The 18,438-nt window shown below is 44.3% G+C and overlaps 1 non-coding gene across 1 annotated transcript; it reads left to right on the top strand.

Moving 5' to 3' along the window:
- Window positions 1–4,320: 4,320 nt before the first annotated feature.
- On the top strand, window positions 4,321–4,411 carry trnar-ucu (transfer RNA arginine (anticodon UCU)). The gene is given in 2 exon segments: window positions 4,321–4,357; window positions 4,376–4,411. It is a non-coding gene; the product is annotated as a tRNA-Arg (tRNA).
- The last annotated feature ends 14,027 nt before the right edge of the window (window positions 4,412–18,438 follow it).

Raw genomic sequence — 18,438 nt, 5'->3', positions numbered from 1 at the left:
GAGAAACAGAGTTAACATTTCAGGGTTTTCACCTTTTGTTTGAGCCATCTTTTCAGACTGCTTCTGTCCATCCAATCTCACTTTTTACTCTATCCACATTCTAAGGGTGGTGCAGGGGTGAGCACTGCAGCTTCACAACTTCAATGACCCCGATTCAGTTCTGTATACTGCCTGTGTGGAGTTTGCAAGTTGTTTATGTGGGCTTCCACAAGGTACTCTGGTTTCCTCCCACAACGAAAGACTTGTGGGTTGATAGATAAATTGACTGTTGTAAATTGGCCCCAGGGTAGGTGATAGGAGAAATGTGGGGATGTGGTAGGGAATTCTGGGTTAACATAGGATTAGTATAAATGGATTGTTGATGGTCAGTGCAGACTCAGTGGGCCAAAGGGCCTATATCAGTGCTGTATATCTCGATAACCATTCTCTAAGCAAATGCATTTTTCATGAATTCCTCATTTCTTTTATTAACGACAATTTTATATTTCTGGCCCTTGCTTCATATGATACCACAAGTGGAATCATGTTTCCATCAACCCGATCAAACCCCTTCACTATTTCCTCATATTGCAATGTTTCTTTAACCCTGACAGACTGTGGAGTTTCTGCTGCTTGATTGCAGTTCTTGCTTCCCGCCAGTAGATGTCACCTCACTCCAATATAGTGAAGTTTTCAAATGTGAGAGAGACACAACAGGAAATAATTGTTCACATTATAGTGAATGTGTGGGATTTAGAAATACTAGGAGTGGAGACGAGTTATTATTGAATTTGTCAAACCAAACATATGTTATAATGTTGTGTTAAATCTGTCACTCTGTTGTCTTGATTCAGAGAGTGACATAGACTCATCGAGTCATTGGGTCATTTGTGGTATAGAAGGAGGCCATTCGCACCATCGAGTACAGGCCAGCTCTCCATGGAGCGATCCAGTCAGTCCCACCCGTCTGCTCGATCCCCCTAGCCCTGTAAATTTATTTCCTTCAAATGCCCATCGAAATTCCTTTTGTAACCAACGATTGTCTCCACTTCCTCCACCCTCGGGGGCAGCGAGTTACAGATCATTACCAATCACTGTGTAAAAAAGCTCTTCCGCACATTCCCCCTGCATCTCTTGTCCAAAACCTTCAATCTGAATCCCCTAGTCCTTGTACCAATAGTTACTGGGAACAATTTTTCCTTGCCAACTTATCTAAAACTGTCAGAGCCTTCGACACCTCTATCCATTCTCCCCTCAATCTCCTTTGATACAGGCAGAAAAAACCCTGTTTTTCTAACTTAACCTTGAAACTAAAACCCTCCATCCCTGGAACTATACTGGTAAATCTCCTCTGCATCCTCTCAAGAATCCGCACATCCTTTCTAAAGATTGGTGAGCAGATCTGGATGCAACACTCCAATTGGGGCCTAACCAGAGTTCAGCATAACAACCCTGCTTTTGTACTCAATGTCTCTATTTATAAAGCCCAAGATCCCACATGCTTTGCTAACCACTCTCGCAATATGTCTTGCCAACTTCAAAGAATGATGGACATGTACTCCAGGTCCCTCTATTCCAGCACACTCTTCAGAACTGTAGCATTGAGTATATATTGCCTCTCCCTATTTCTTCTGCTAAAATGCATCACCTCACACTTGTCACTTTTAAATTCCATCTGCCACCTATCTGCCCATCCTACTAGCCGATAACTATCCTATTTCAGGCAGTTCATATCATCCTCACTGTTTGCCACTCCTCCAAGTTTGGTGTCATCGGCATATTTTGAGATTCTACTCGATATTCCAAGATCCAAGTCATTAATCTGTAGCAAAAAAAGCAATGGTTCTCGCACTGACCCTTGGGGAACACCACTGTCGACTATCCTCCGGTCTGACCAGGAACCATTTCATATGACTCGCTGTTTTCTGTCCTTAAACCAATTTCCTATCCAAATGGACACTGACCCTCCTAATCCATGAACCTCAATTTTGTTAACCACCCTTTTATGTGGTACTTTATAAAATGCTTTTGTAAAATCCATATAAACAACATCCACTGCATTCCCTTCATCAACTTTCTCAGATAGTGTATCAAAAAATGCAGTTAGATTCATCAAGCATGAAATTCCATTTATAAATCCATGTCCACTCTCCTTAATTAACTCAAACCTCTCCAAATGACTTGATTTGTTCCCTGACCTGTTGGTCTTGTGCTTATAGCAAGCTCACCACAGAGCATGTATTTGGCAATGTGACTGTCATTCATTTGGCCCAGTCAACAGAGCCGCCTCTGACTCAAGAGGGCAAACATGCCGCGGATCCCTGCACGCTGGTGTACTTCCTCATTCGGCACTCTGTCCTGCCAGGAGATGCCCAATATCCATCTGAGGCAGTGGAGGTGGAAGCTGTTCAGCCGCTTTTCTTGGCTTGTATAAGTTGTTGATGCTTCTCTACTATAAAGGAGGGTGCTGAGAACACAAGCCTGGTACACGTGGAATTTTGCATTTTCGGTCAGTTTGCTGTCGGTTCACACCCGTCTTCTCAACTTTGACATGACAGCTGCAGCATTGACAATCCTGGTGCTGATTTCAGCATCAAGGGACAGATTGCTGGTGATTGTTGATCCAAGGTATGTGAAGCTGTTGACAACCTCCAAAGTGAGCTGGTCAATGTTGATGGAAAGTGGAGTCTCCACGTCCAAGTCTCTACGTCCAAGTGGAGTCTTGCCAAAAGATGAACAGCTTGTCGTCAGCTCTGATATACAGGTGAACACCCCCATCTGAGTGACTGAAAGTGTACAATAGCAGCATGGAGAAGAATACACCAATTATAAAGGATGTGATAACTAGACAGTTAGAAAATAATGATATGATTGGGCAGAGTCAACATAGATTTATGAAAAGGAAAACAGGCTTGAAAAAACCCGTTGAGTTTTTTGAGGATGTTACCTGTAGAACAGATAAAGGAGAACCAGTGGATGCTTTGGTAATGTCCCACACAGGAGGTGAGTAAACAAAATTAGAGCACATAGGATTGAGGATAATATACTGGTATGGATTGAGAATTGGTTAACAGACCGAAAACAGAGAGCAGGAATAACGGGTCCTCCTCAGGATGGCAGGCTGTTACTATTGGGGTACTGCAAGGATCAGTGTTGGAGCCACAGATGTTAACAACCGAAATAAATGATTTGGATGTGGGGATTAAATGTAATATTTCCAAGTTTGCAGATGACACAAAGCTAGGTGAAGTGTGAGCTGTGCGAAGGATGCAGACAGGCTTCCAGGGAACCTGGAGAGGCTAAGTGAATGGGAAAGAACATGGCAGATGGAATATAATGTGAATAAGTGTGAAGTTCTCCACTTTGGTGGAATAAACAGAAAGACAGAGTATTTCTTAAATGGTGAGAGGTTGGGAAGTGTTGATGTCCAAAGGGACCTGGGTGTCCTTGTTCATGAGACACTAAAAGCTCTTGTGCAGGTGCAGCAATCAATTAGGAAGGCAAATGGTATGTTGGCCTTCACACGAGGGGTCATGAGTCCAGGAGTAAAGATGTCTTGTTGCAATTGTATCGAGCCTTGGTGAAACCGCGCTGGAGTATTGTGTATAGTTTGGTCTCCTCATCTAAGGAAGGAAATACTTGCCATAGAGGGAGTGAAACAGAGGGTCACCAGACTAATCCCTGGGATGGTGGGACTGAAACTGGGCCTGTATTCCTTAAAGTTTCGAAGAATGAGAGGTGATCTCATTGAAACTGATAAAATTCTTACAGGGTGTGACAGTGTGGATGTAGATAGGATGTTTGCCCTGGTTGGTGAGTCTAAAATCAGGGGACCAAGTCTCAGAATAAGGAGTCGGCCATTTAAAACTGAGATAGGGTTGAATTTCTACACTCAGACGGTGGTGAATCATTGGAATTCTCTACCCCAGAGCGCTGTGGCAGTTCAATCATTGAGCATGTTCAAGACAGAAATTGTTAGAAATCTTGATACTCATGACATCAAGGGATATGGGGATAGCACGGGAAAGGGGCGTTGAGGTAGATGATCAGCCATGATCGAATTGAATGGCAGAACAGGCTCGACGGGCTGAATGGCCTACTCCTATGTTCCTCTGTTCCTAAGAGAGTTGGCGCCAGCGCGCAGCCCTGCTTTACCCCACTGCTGATCTTGAAAGCGTCTGATGTTGCTCCATTGTAACTGATGGAACTGTGCATGTTCTCGTGGAAAGAAGAGATGATGCCCAAGAGTTCAGGAGGGCAGCCGAGTTTCCATCGCAGTTTGAAGAGTCCGTCTCTGCTGACAAGATCAAAGGCCTTGGTGATCCCTTTCAAAATACGTGCGGCTCTGTGGCGCAATGGATAGCGTGTTGGACTTCTACATAATGATAAAGAAGGCATTCAAAGGTTGTGGGTTCAAATTCCACCAGAGTCAGATTTTGGACCAGAGACAGAAGAGCACGACGGAACAGAGAGTTAACAAGTGTGTCAAAAGCACCGACTCAGAGACAGAGCGAGAGAGAGAGGAGCACGGCAGGAGCGGAGCAGGGGTAAAAAAAATCAAGGAGTGACATCACAATGGAGAGTGAGAGCAGGGAAACAGAGAGCTGCTGGGGTGAGTTCACAGGATTTGGTTCTTGCTTCGGTGCAGTGGAAGGAGCTGTTTGGTGAGGATCCGGTAAGCTGTGACATCACAGGCAAGCAGGTAGTTGATTGGTTTGGAAAAAGCTGCATGTTTGATGAGGATCTGGTAAGTGATTAAGGTCCATTTTAGTCCTAATGTTTAAAATAGTAAACAAACTAGTAGTAAGCTTAATAAAATATACAATAAAATAAACAATTGAATAAAATAATTAAGTAGTTAATAGTAACATGTTAAGGATGACAGGACAGGTGATGTGTCACAGCTGCAGCATGTGGGAGCTCCTGGATGCCAGAGTGATCCAGGGCAAACACATCTGTAGTAAGTGTTTGCGGCTCAAAGAGTGAGAAAAAAGGAATGTAGTGGTAGTAGGAGACAGTATAGTAAGGTGGATTGACTCTGTTCTCTGCAGCAAAGAGCAAGAGTCCAGACGGCTGTGTTGCCTGCCGGTGCCAGGATTCAGGACGTCTGCTCAGGGCTGGAGAGAAACATACAATGGGAGGGAGAGGATCCAGTCGTCGTGGTCCATGTCGGTACCAATGACATAGGCAGGACAAGGTTAGAGGTTCTGCAAAGTCAGTATGAGGAACTAGGCAGCAAATTAAGTTGCAGAACCTCAAAGTTAATCATCTCTGGATTATTACCTGAGCCATGTGCAAATTGGCATAGGACAAATAAGATTAGAAAAATTAATGCGTGGCTCAAAGACTGGTGTGGTAGTAGTGGGTTCTGGTTCGTGGGGCATTGGCACCAGTACTGGGGAAAGTGGTGGCTGTACCGTTGGGACGGTCTACACCTGAATTGTGCTGGTGCCGTTGTTCTCGTGAGCCACATAACGAGGGAAGTAGAGACAGTTTTAAACTGAATCGTGGGGGCAAGGGATCAAATTTGGGAAGATATGGTGAATCAAGGAGGAGAGACAAGGCAAGAGAGAAAGGTATAAATATGGGAAATGATAAACAGACTGTGATAGGAAGGGACAGAATGTACAAATCTGAGAGTAAATCGACAGATAAGGCTAGAGGTGACAAAAATAATAAAAGGACAAAACTAAATGCTCTGTATCTGAATGCATGGAGCATTCGAAACAAAACAGATGAACTGAGAGCACAAATAGAATAAATAAGTACGATCTGATAGTCATTACAGAGACCTGGCTGCAGGGCGACATCGATTGGGATGTGAATATTGGAGGTTACATGGCATTTAGGAAGGACAGGAAGCTTGGAAAAGGTGGTGGGGTAACTCTGTTAATTAATGATGATATTCGCGCAATAGGGAGGGATGACCTAAGTTCAGGAGATCACAATGTAGAAGCAGTTTGAGTTGAGATGAGAAATAATACAGGCAAGAAGTCACTTGTGGGAGTGGTGTACAGGCCACCTAACATTAACCACACTGTAGGATGGGGTATAAAAAAAGAAATAATGGCAGCTTGTCAGAAAGGTACAGCAATAATTATGGGGGATTTTGATCTCCATATAGACTGGAAAATTCTGATGGGCAGAGGTAGCCTAGATGAGGAGTCCATAGAATGTTTTTGGGATAATTTCTTGGAAAAATAAGTTCTGGAGCCAACCTGAGAGCAGGCTATACTTGACCTGGCATTGTGCAATGAGATAGGATTAATTAATGACCTCATAGTTAAGGTGCCCCTAGGTAGTAGCGATCATAATATGATTGAATTTTACATTCAGTTTGAGGGAGAGGAGAGTGGGTCCCAGACTAGTATTTTAAACTTAAATAAGGGCAATTATAAGGGCATGAAAGCAGAGCTAGCTAAAGTGAACTGGCAAATTAGGTTAAGGGATAGGTCAATAGAGATGCAGTGGCAGACATTGAAGGAAAATTTCAGAATACACAGAATAGATACATTTCAACCAGAAAGAAAAATTCCAAAGGTGGGACTCACCATCCATGTTTAATGAAAACAGTTAAAGATACTATCAAACTTTAAGTAAAAGCCTATAATTGTGCAAAGATGGGAGGCAGGTCAGAAGATTGGACAGAATATAAAACAAAACAGCAAAGAATGACTAAAAGATTGATAAGGAAGGTAAAATTAGAGTACGAGAGAAAGCTAGCAAGAAATATAAAGACAACTAGTAAGAGTTTCGATAGATATTTTAAAAAGAAAAGAGTTAACAAAGTGAGTGTTGGTCCTATGGAAAGTGTGTCTGGGGAATTAATAATGGATAATTAAGAGATGACAGATGAATTGAACAGATACTTTGGATTGGTCTTCACTATTGAGGATACAAATAACATCCCAGTATTAGCTGTAAGTCAGGAAATGGAAGGGAGGGAGGAACTCAAGAAAATTACAATCACCAGGGAAGTGGTACTAAACAAATTGTTGGAGCTGCGGGCTGACAAGTCGCCAGGTCCTGAAGTGGCTAGTGAGATAGTTGATGCGCTGGTTTTAATTTTCCAAAATTCCCTCGCTTCGAGAAGGTTCTGTTAGATTGGAAAGTAGCGAATGTAATTCATTTATTCAAAAAGGGAGGGAGACAGAAAGCAGGAAACGACAGGCCAGTTAGCTTAACATCTGTCTTAGGGAAAATGTTAGGAGCGATTACTGAAGATGTTATAGCAGGGCATTTAGAAAAAATAAAGGTAATCAGGCAGAGTCAACATGGTTTTGTGAAAGGGAAATCATGTTTAACCAATTTTTTGGAGTTCTTTGAGGGAGTTACATGTGCTGTGGATAAAGGGGAACCGGTGGATGTATTGTACTTCGATTTCCAGAAGGATAAGGTGACATATCAAAGGTTATTGCAGAAAATAAAATCTCATGGTGTCAGGGGTAACATATTGGCATGGATAGAAGATTGGCTAGCGAACAGGAAACAGAGAGTCAGCATAAATGGGTCATTTTCTGGTTGGCAGGAAGTAACGAGTGGTCCACAGGGATCTGTGCTGGGGCCTCAACATTCTACAATTCTCGAAATGACTTTGAAGAAGGGACCAAAAGTATGGTTGCTAAATTTGCTGATGACAAAGATAGGTCGGAAAGTAGGTTGTGAAGAGGACATAAGGGGGCTACAAAGGGATATAGATAGGTTGAGTGACTGGGCAAAGACCTGGCAAATGGAGTATAATGTGGGAAAGTGGGAAATTGTCCACTTTGGCAGGAAGAATAAAAAAGCATATTATCTAAATGGTGAGAGATTGCAGAGATCTGAGTTGCAGGGGATCTGGGTGTCCTAGTGCACGAATCGCAAAAGGTTAGTCTGCAGGTACAGCACGTAATTAGGAAAGCTAATAGAATGTTATCATTTCTCGCCAGGGGAATTGAATACAATAGTAGGGAGGTTATGCTTCAACTATATAGGGCATTGGTGAGACCTCTTCTGCAATACTGAGTACAGTACTGGTCTCCTTATTTATGGAAGGATGTAAATACATTGGAGGTAGTGCAGAGAAGGTTTACTAGACTAATACATGGAATGGGTGGGCTGTCTTACGAGGAAAGATTGGACAGGCTAGGTTCGTATCCACTAGAGGTTAGAAGAGAAAGAGGCGACATGATTGAAACATACAAGATCCTGAGGGGTTTTGACAGGGTGGATGTGGAAAGTATGTTTCCCCTTGTGGGAGAATCTGGAGCTAGGGGTCACTGTTTAAAAATAAGGGGTCACCCATTTAAGACAGAGATGAGGAGCAATTTTCCCCCTCAGAGGGTCGTGAGTCTTTGGAATTTTCTTCCTCAAAAGGCGGTGGAAGCAGAGTCTTTGAATATTTTTAAGGGAGAGATGGATAGATTCTTTATCTGCAAGGGGGCGAAAGGTTATCGGAGGCAGATGGAAATGTGGAGTAATCAGTTCAGCCATGAGCTTATTGAATGGTGAAGCAGGCTCGAAGGGACGAGTGGCCCACTCCTGCTCCTAATTCGTATGTTCATATGTAAAGACAATGTAGAGTGGTCTGTACTGTTCACAGTACTTCTCCTGCAACTGCAGAAGTGAGACAATCATGTCGACTGTCGATCTACCAGCTCTGAAGCTGCACTGAGACTCAGGATAGATGTGTGATGCCAGGGTCTGCAATCTGGTCAGAGCAATGCGAGCAAAGACCTTCCCCACAATACTTAGCAAGGAGATGCCTCGCTAATTGCTGCAGTCACTGCGATTCCCCCTTATTGTTGTCCAAGGTGACAATGTTTGCATCACGCATGTTTTGAGGTGCAGATCTTTCCTTCCAACAGAGACACAGAAGTTCATGGAGATGCTGCAGTAGAACCGCTTTTCCACTCTTGATGATTCCAGGTGGAATACCATCATTTCCCGGGGCTTTACCACTGGCAAGATGGTCAATGGCTTTGTTGAGCTCCACTATGGTGGGGTCACTGTCCAGCTCCTCCATGACAGGGAAGTCTGGAATGGCACTGAGAGCCACTTCAATGACAATATTCTCCGTTATGTAGAGTTTAAGGTAATGCTCCACTCACCTTTCCATCTGCTTGTTAACAGATGATTCCACTTTGACACCGCACTGAGACCTTGAGCATTGTTGTCTGAAAGAGCCTGATCGAGGATGTTGAGGAACTCCTGGGTCCTTTCTGGATCAGTGGGTCGTCAAGTGTTGATCTGAGGACGACGTTCTTCTTGGATGGATGAAGCTTCCTTGGCTGAAGCCTGACCTTGTTACACACCAGGGAGTGGTCAGTGTCACAGTCAGCGCTGTGATAGCTGTGAGTGATGAGGACACTGCTGAGGGTGGTATGTCTGGTGATGATAAGGTCTAGCTGGTGCCAGTGGCGTGATGTCGGATGTCTCCAGGACACCTTGTGGCACAGCTTGACCTGGAAGTAGCTGTTCATCACACAGAATCCATGGTGACAGCATAGCTCCAGCAACCTCTGTCCATTTTCATTCATCTTGCAAATCCCCTGGTGCTCTATGCACATTGGCAAAGCTGTGTAGTCAGTACCCAAGCTTGTGTTGAAGTCTCCTAGAAGTTACAGTCCCTCAGTGCTGGGAATTCTACTGATAGCAGTGTCAAGTGTCACATAGAATTGATCCTTGACATCTGGGGTGGAGGTGAGTGTCGGGACATAGATGCACATGAGATTAACTGGGCCCACGCTTGTTGACAAGTGAAGAGTAAGAAGTCTCTCTGAGCCTACTGTGGGTGGTTCACTCATCTCAAGTGGCGTGTTTTTTACTGTGAAAACCACTCCATGCTCACGAGTTGCCTCTTGGGCTTTCCCCTGCCAGAAGAAGGTGTAGCGTTTCTCTTTGAGGGATCCACTTTGAACGAGTCTAGTTTCTTGCAGCACAGCAATGTCCACATTGAGCCTTGTGAGTTCCTTGTCAATCACAGCTGTCTTGTGTGTGTCATCAACCTGCAGAAGGATGTCAGTAAGGCCAGGACACACGGTCCTTACATTCCAGCTTGTGATGTGAAGGACTGGTGTCTTCTTTGTTGAGCTTGTTTTTCTTGGTGCATTGATTATCGATCCGCCTGTTGAGAGATGACTCTCTGAGCTCCAAGCACCCATTGAAGCAAGCAGGTCGTGGCAGGACAGCACCTAACTGATTGGGGGCTGCCCAGCTTGGAGTGGGTGGTAGCTATCCAATGAGATGCGATGATCTCTTCAACTGTCAGAAGTAACCCCTGGTGCTCATACTCTGCACCAATTGAGTGAGAGCTTATAATCGGGAACCGTTACTTCCCGTGTTGTGCTAATGTTTAAGCACAAATAGTGTTCTCTACACGGCACATTAGTGCTGAACACAAAATGGCTCCTTTGGTCATGTGTTAATTATAAAATGGCTTTCTTGACCTTGTTAGTTATTACAATGGATACATTATAAAAATGGTCAAATTAAACTGAGATCGAACTACCCAAGCGTACCTGCATCCTCCAGTCCTCTGGCAACATTCCCATATTTAAGGAGGATTGAAAGATTGTGGTTCGAGTCTCTGATATTTCCACCCTTACTTCCCTCAGCAACGCAGGATGCAGCCCATTCAAACTGGGTGACTTTTCTACTGTGAGAGCTGCCAACCTTGTAATTGTCTCCTCTTTATCTATTTTCATCCTGTCCAATTTCTTCACTTCCTCCTCCTTTACTGTGACATTTGCAGCATCCGCTTATTTTGTGATACTTAATTAGTGCCTCAGCCACAGCAGCTGTCTCCACAGGATCTCCTAATTGACCCACCCTTTCATTGACTGTCCATATGTTGGTAAAAGCCTTCAGTATTCCCAGTTATGTGACCTGCTAATCTTTTCTCATACATTCTCTTGCTGATCTCATTTCCTTTTTCAGCTCTCCTCTGTACTTTCTGTATCTGCTTGTTTCTCTACTGCATATGAATCCTCACATGATTTCGATGTGAATGATTTTTGAACTATTTTGTTGAAGGATTGAGTTTTGTAAATTTCTCCCTAGCTCCCTTCATGGTCAGGCAGAAAGTTTAACTGCTGTGTTTTCAAACAGCAACAGCTTTATTTGAAAAGCCATTGGGACAGGATTCCGGGTTTTAATCCAGTCACAAATCTGGTTCTGATGTCTTGTGGCTCCAGCTGTCACATGACCGGTCAGAGGATGACCTCATAATTGACCCAGTCATGGAGCTGTGGGTTGATGTTTAAATTGTTGCAAAATAATTTTCCAGAAGGACAATCAAAATGAATCGATATATAAAAGGTAGATTTTGTGAATTTGTGCTCCCAGTGGAAATCCCTGCAGAGTCTGCTGGTTTTCATATCCCCAATTCCCCACAGGAAGCTCTGTGTCGGAATCTGTATTCATTATATCAATATTATACAGAATCATTTCATGGGAGACCCCAGTGTGAATTGTAAACAGGTGGTTCAGTTTTAACTTTCAAATTAACACAGAAGCAAAATACTGCAGATGCTGGAAATCTGAAATAAAAACAGAAAATGCTGGAAATACTCAGCAGGTCTGGCAGCATCTGTGGAGAGAGAAACAGAGTTAACGTTTGTGGTCTGTGACCTTTCATCAGAACTGGGCTGAAATTGTCTGAGGGCCAAGTGGCCTCTTTCTGTGCCTTAAACTTTCTATGAGTCTAAGATTCTATGAGATTCTGGAATCAATTTCAGGGTCGATGACATTGCACTCTGTCAGGATAGGAAGATGGAGATTATTAAGTACAGTGCAAGAATATAGATGTTTTTACATTATTTTAATCAAAATTGATTTAGATTTTGTGTTCACGAATCCTATCTTTTGATCACAATGACACTGATAACAATGGAAAAAGCAAGACTTGCATTTCACGACCACAGGACATTGCAAAGCCTTTTATAGCCAATGAAGGACTTTCCAAGTGTAGTCACTGTAGTCATATAGGAAACATGGTGGCCAATGTGCGCACAGCAAGCTCCCAGAAACAACAATGTGATAAAAACGAGATAATCTGTTTTGAAGTGATGTTAATTCAGGGTTAAACAATGACCAGCATCCCAGAAATAATTCCCCTTCTATTCTCTGAAGTAGTGCCATGGTACCTTTAACATCCACGTGAGAGGGCAGAGGGATCCTCAGTTTTCTGTCTCACCTGAAAAACAGCATTTCTGATAGTGCAGCACTGCCTTAGTACTGTACTGGAGTGTCAGCCATTTTTAAAGGGCTGTTAGTCCTACTGGAAAATATTTAAAGGAAGATTAAATGAAATGAAATAAATACATTGCTTTTGCCTCTCTCCCATCCCCCCAATAACAGTTAAATTAATTATTTGCCCTTCCCTCCCAAAACCTACCTTTACCATCTGACCTTCCGCCCAAAACTGCACAAACTGTAAACTGTAACCCTTCCCACCATCCCCTACACCCATGACATTAATCTGACTCCGTCCCCCCACCCCCACACTGAGAAACTTACCTTCTCCTCCCTCCCCACCAGTGTTGCACCTCATTTGCCCGGGTGGGGCTCCGAAGGCACGGCAGTGCCGGCCACTGGGCTGAAGATCGCTGCGGAACATCAGGAAGTGATGGGATAATAATTAATGCAGGTTTGTGGTCCCGTTGCCGAGCGGTGGAGGTCCCCCACAAGGCCTCGCCATCGCCGGCAATATCGAGCCAGGCCCTGCCGGCGTTGAGGTCCGTGGCGGGTCTCATCCGGGGCCATCTTCGGGCGGCCCCCATCCCACCCCCACCACAGATCTCGACGTCGAGGGCTCTATAGAATCCAGCCCATTGTTTCTGTCAATCTCAACTCCACAAAGATTTGCCTGTTAATTGTAGAAAAATTAAAGCTCTATAACCTTTTGATAAAAGGGTTCAAATCCATTTCCAAACAAATGATAGTTCTCATTGTATCTGGAACATGTTTTCTTACATACAAACATACCAATTAGGAGCAGGAGTAGACCACTCGGCCCCTCCAGCCTGCTCCACCATTCAATAAGATCATGGCTGATCTGATTGCAACCTCAACTCCACATTCCCACCTGCCCCTGATAACCTTTCACCCCCTTGTTTATCAAGAATCTATCTACCTCTGTCTTAAAATATTTCAGAATTTCTGTCGTCCAGCAACTCTCACTTTATTTCCTGGATTTCACCTAAAAAATGTATTTCCACACTTTGGATATCCTGTACTTCATTAATGTTTTTGCTCTCTGGGGATTTCCCTTTAATTATATTCAGTGCTGGTATTTTACTGCCACACACTGACTGAAAGTGTCCCATCTTTCTGCAGGAAAAACACTCAGCTTCTTTGGCGAGGCAGTTTTCCCACTTGTGTCTCTCTCGGCCACACCTACTGCAATTGGTTGCAGCTACCACTAGATGCTCTTCCCGTCTTTCCTGTCTTTTACCACTAATTTTTCCTTTTGTTTTCTTAACAAATTCAATTGAGTCTGCAACTCTCGAGATCAGACTCTCCCTGTCCCCTCGAACAACGGATTGGTTAAACTTCCTAACCTCTGTTTGTCTGCTCAATTGAAACTCTTTCGTTAATGTGAGATCAGCCCTGGACTGTAGATGATCTGAAAGGGTGTTGTCTCATACCCCGAACACAATCCTGTCTCCATTCAGCTCTTCTCTTATGTTGCCGTATTCACAAACTTCCGTGAGATTGTACAAGTCATTGATAAATGAATGAATACTCTCCCCTTTCTGTTTTGTACGCTTATTAAATTCAAAGTGATTCCTGACAATGCAGCAGCCAGCCGACGTCATCAGAGCGCTCCAAGCTGCGCACATGCACAAACAGTCTCCTGCGCTCTGAGATGCTGCGCATGCTCAGCCTACGTCTTCCAGGACGAAGTGGCGCATGCGCGGGAAAACTCTCTCCCCCCTTTCAGCCACTCACTCCAGGCCGCTCGCTACCCGCTCCTCGCTACCCTGCTCCCCCGCCCTCCGGCCGCTTGCTACCCCCGCACTGCCGTCTCTCCGTCCACTCACGCCCCGCTTCCCCCCCACGTCCCTCCGGACACTAGCTCGAAGCCATGCTGCTTCCTTCCTCTCGGCCTCTCGCTCCAACATTCGATCATTCTTCACCGCACCACCCGATAAAGCAAGGCGAGCCTCGAGAGGTGATGGCGCAATGTTGGAGCGAGTGGCCGAGAGGAGGGAAGCGGCAGAGCCCATGGCCTGGAGTGTGAGCGGCCAGAGAGCAGGATGGGGGTGGTGGTGGGTGAAGCGGGGAGTGAGCAGTCAGAGAGTGGGATGGGGGGAAGTGGGGAATGATCGTCCGGAGAATGGGATGGCACTGTTTCGAGGGGATTTGAGGAAAAAATGTTTCAATTCGAGGGTGGTTGGAATCTGGAACACAATGCCTGAAGGAATGGTAGAGGCAGGAACCCTCACAACATTTAAGAAGTATCTAGATGAGCACTCAAAACGCCACAGAATACAAGGCTACGGCCACGTGCTGGAAAATGGAATTAGAATAGATAGGTACTTGATGGCCGGCACAGACATGATGACCGAAGGGCCTGTTTCTGTGCTGTATAGCTCTATGACTCTATGAAACCTCACTGAATTACAGAGGGTGTGCAGCACTGTCAGAGGTGCTGTCCTTCTGATGAGACTTCAAACAGCGCAACGTTCTCCGAGTATCAACCAAAACATGTCCATTGTGTAGATATGTGCCATATTTGCTTATGAAACGACAGTCACTGCTCCGAAAATAATTCACTTTAGGTGAATTAAGATGACTTGGTACTATATAACTGGCGAATGCACAAGAAGGAGCGGGGGACTGTTGGAGGTGGGACGGAGGCGGCGATGGCAACCTTTGAGGGGATTTTTGGGTCGAAGTTGTTTTCTGTGAGAAATTGAGTAGCTCCATCTTTAATCCTGGCAGCTGCCTGAATGTCACAGACAGTGACGTTTCAGTGGAAGAGGCTGCATTTGCGCATGTGCTAGTACAGCGTCACCTGGTGGTTGCGTTGTCAGCAAATGCAGCGTTTTAACTTTGGCTCCACGATGACATTTTTTTCCTCAATTAAAATAGGTCTTCAGTGCCTTAATAACTTCTTCACATGTTGCCTTCTGTTCTTCATGAGGATGTTGCCTGCACACTCCCTTCATTGCAGACAATAGTGTACTGACCTGCTCCATGTCTGGCTTCTGCACGCGACCCGATGCAGTACGATACCTTGCAAACCTCTGGAACCAACTCGCCCACTCGTCGGCTTGGTTCAGTGCAGTGACCTTTTCAAAGGTACAGGCAAAGATTTCTCCATCTTCGCTTTGGTTTACTGTGGCCCCCATATAATATTCTGATATCTGTCAAGGCGTAGTACAGAATTTATAAGAATCTGACGGTTAAAATAACCTGAGTTTACTCTACACACCTTGCATTGAAGGTTTCATCTGCAACTCTCCATGAGGTGCCGTACAGATTATATTACATCACTTCCTGCGATGATGCACATAGTCTATTTATATAATCTGCCCAGTAACAACCCAATGTCCACTCTTATATTATTGCACAGATGTGAGAAAAGCTGAGGATGGGAATGGAACGTCTGAATGCAGATTTCATGATGCTGATGATGTAAATGAGGCTGATCTGTTCCCCATTCCACAATCCCTCTTTATTTATGTGCATGTTTCTCGATGCTGTTTCAACCAAATTGAAAAAGAATCACAAATCCTCCTCTGGAGCCTCAGGTGTTCATTAACAAAAGGCATGGTGGCCAAGTGGCAAGGCGTCAGTCTCGTAAACTGAAGATCACTGGTCCAATCCCCGTTCGTGCCTTTTGATTAGTTTCTCACTTTAAATATGATGTTTCCACAAAAGATGTGCGTTGCATTTGTTTCGGCCATCTGGAAATCAGTGTCATGTTGTACTTTATCCTGGACACGGGGAAGAACGTGAGGAGTCGCCACATGGTTCCTCGAGCCTTCTCTGCCATTGATAGAGTGAAAATATCTGAGGTCCAAGCACTGAACCTTATTACTGTATGTGCCGGATATTGAACAGAGCTATTCTATTAATCCCACATTCCGCACTCCTGTCATTTCCCCCATTGCCCTGTTATATTTTCCATGTCAGGTATATATCCAATTCCATTTAGAGTTACCATTGAATCTGCTTCCACTGACGTTTCAGGATTGCATTCCAGACCAGAACAACACACCGCTGAAAAAACAATCTCCTCATCACAACTCGAATTCTTTTGTCAATTACTTTAAATGTGTTTCCTCTGGCTACTGACCCTTCTGTCACTGGCAACACTTTCTCCTTCTTCACTCTTTCAAAACTCTTCAGGATTTGCATTTCCTGCTGCCTTTGCTGATATAACAAGGCTGAGCACACATCACTAAAAGGAATATGATTGGCTCTGAATCACATTTATCCTTCCTGTCAATCTGATGTGGACCTTGTATTTTCCCGGAACCAAACAACCTGAGCAACAAGTGTGGGTTCCAGTGATTCCCACCGCTCTGAGAGAGAGAGGATGTGATAATGAGCCAGATAGAAGAAAGGAGTGAGATAGAGAGTAAAATAGCCCTGGTCTGTTTCTACTAACCCCCGGCTCCCTACTTAAAATGGCATCATTTTCTCCTGCCTCTCCACATTCTAATCCATTGATTAATGCAATCCTTTCATCTGGAACATAGAACATAGAACAGTACAGCACAGTACAGGCCCGTCGGCCCACGATGTTGTGCCGAACCTTTAACCTACTCTAAGATCAAACTACCTACATACCCTTCATTCTACTATCATCCATGTACCTATCCAAGAGTCGCTTCAATGGCCCTAATGTATCTGCTTCTACTACCACCGCTGGCAGTGCATTCCACGCACCCACCACTCTCTGTGCAAAGAACCTACCTCTGACATCTCCCCGAAACCTTCCTCCATCACCTTAAAATTATGCCCCCTGGTGATAGCCCTTTCCGCCCTGGGAAACAGTCTCTGGCTATCCACTCTATTTATGCCTCTCATCATCTTGTACCCCTCTATCAAGTCACCTGTCATCCCTCTTCGTTCCAATGAGAAAAGCCCTAGCACCCTTAACCTTTCTTCGTGAAACATACCCTCCAGTCCAGGCAGCATCCTGGTAAATCTCCTCTGCACCCTCTCTAAAGCTTCCACATCCTTCCGATAATGAGGTGACCAGAACTGAACACAATATTCCAAGTGTGGTCTAACCAGGGCTTTATAGAGCTGCAGCATAACCTCGCGGCTCTTAAACTCAAACCCCCTGTTAATGAAAGCCAACACACCATATGCCTTCTTAACAACCCTATCAACTTGGGTGGCAACTTTGGGCAATCTATGGACATGGACCCCAAGATCCCTTTGTTCCTCCACACTACCAAGCATCCTGTCTTTAAGCCTGTATTCTGCATTCAAATTCGACCTTCCAAAATGAATCACTTCACACTTTTCCAGGTTGAACTCCATCTGTCCCTTTAATTCCTGTTTCCTAATCCATTGATGTTTCACAATGTACTGAACTGTCCCAATCCATTGATGTAACTCAGTCTATAGAATTTCCCAATCCACTGATATTTTCCAGTCCATTGACTTTCCCAATCCATTCATGGTTCCTGACCATTGACATTCCCAATCCATTTATATTGCCTGTGATTTCAAAGCAACTGTGGAATACAAATAGTATCAGTATTATCAGATACATCGAGACGAGATGCAATAGCCAAGTGTCAGGTTCATAAAGAAAAAAGCACTGGCTCGATATTTGTCCAGTCTGTCACTGGATCTGAACTCTCAACCGACTGTTTTTCTGTGGGTCTGTTGACTTGTAGATGTGAAGAACCATTGGATGTTTCTCAATCCTCTGACTTTTCTCATTCTTGTGCCATATTTGTTCCTTTGGGTTCACCAGTGAAGAAAATTATTCCCTATTACATTTGGTGAAGACTTTAATAACCTCACATCCTTGTGTCTCACCATCTCAGGTCAAACTCCCTACAGAAACTTTAAACATTTAACTATTCTGCTGGAAGCATTTTCAAGGGCGCAGCCATTCCTTCATTACGCTTCCTTCTTTGACATGTGATTGACAAATATGTGTGTAATGGAGAGAGAGAGAGTGAAAAAAAAGAGAGAGAGAGAGTGCGATAGAAAGTTAGAGGACCAGCTAAAGACAGATAGAGAGAGAGAGGCAGAGAGAGGTAAAGCGATAGACAGAGAGAGAGAGAGAGAAGGAGAGAGAGTCATTGAGTCATGGAGTCACTACAGTACAGGAAGTCATTTTGCCCATCAAGCCCATGTAAATCAATCCATTCAGTCCCATTCCCCCGCTCTATCCCCATCGCCCTGTAAGTTATCTAAACCTGTCATATTTATTATAATCTTGTCCATGTCTATCAAATCTCCCCTCAATCTCCTTTGCTGCAAGGAGAACAACCCCAG

Source organism: Heterodontus francisci, unplaced genomic scaffold (genome assembly GCF_036365525.1).
Source record: "Heterodontus francisci isolate sHetFra1 unplaced genomic scaffold, sHetFra1.hap1 HAP1_SCAFFOLD_51_2, whole genome shotgun sequence".
Classification (NCBI taxonomy): domain Eukaryota; kingdom Metazoa; phylum Chordata; class Chondrichthyes; order Heterodontiformes; family Heterodontidae; genus Heterodontus; species Heterodontus francisci.
The sequence above is the reverse complement of the archived record's forward strand: the minus strand, read 5'-3'. Positions and strand labels throughout refer to the sequence as shown.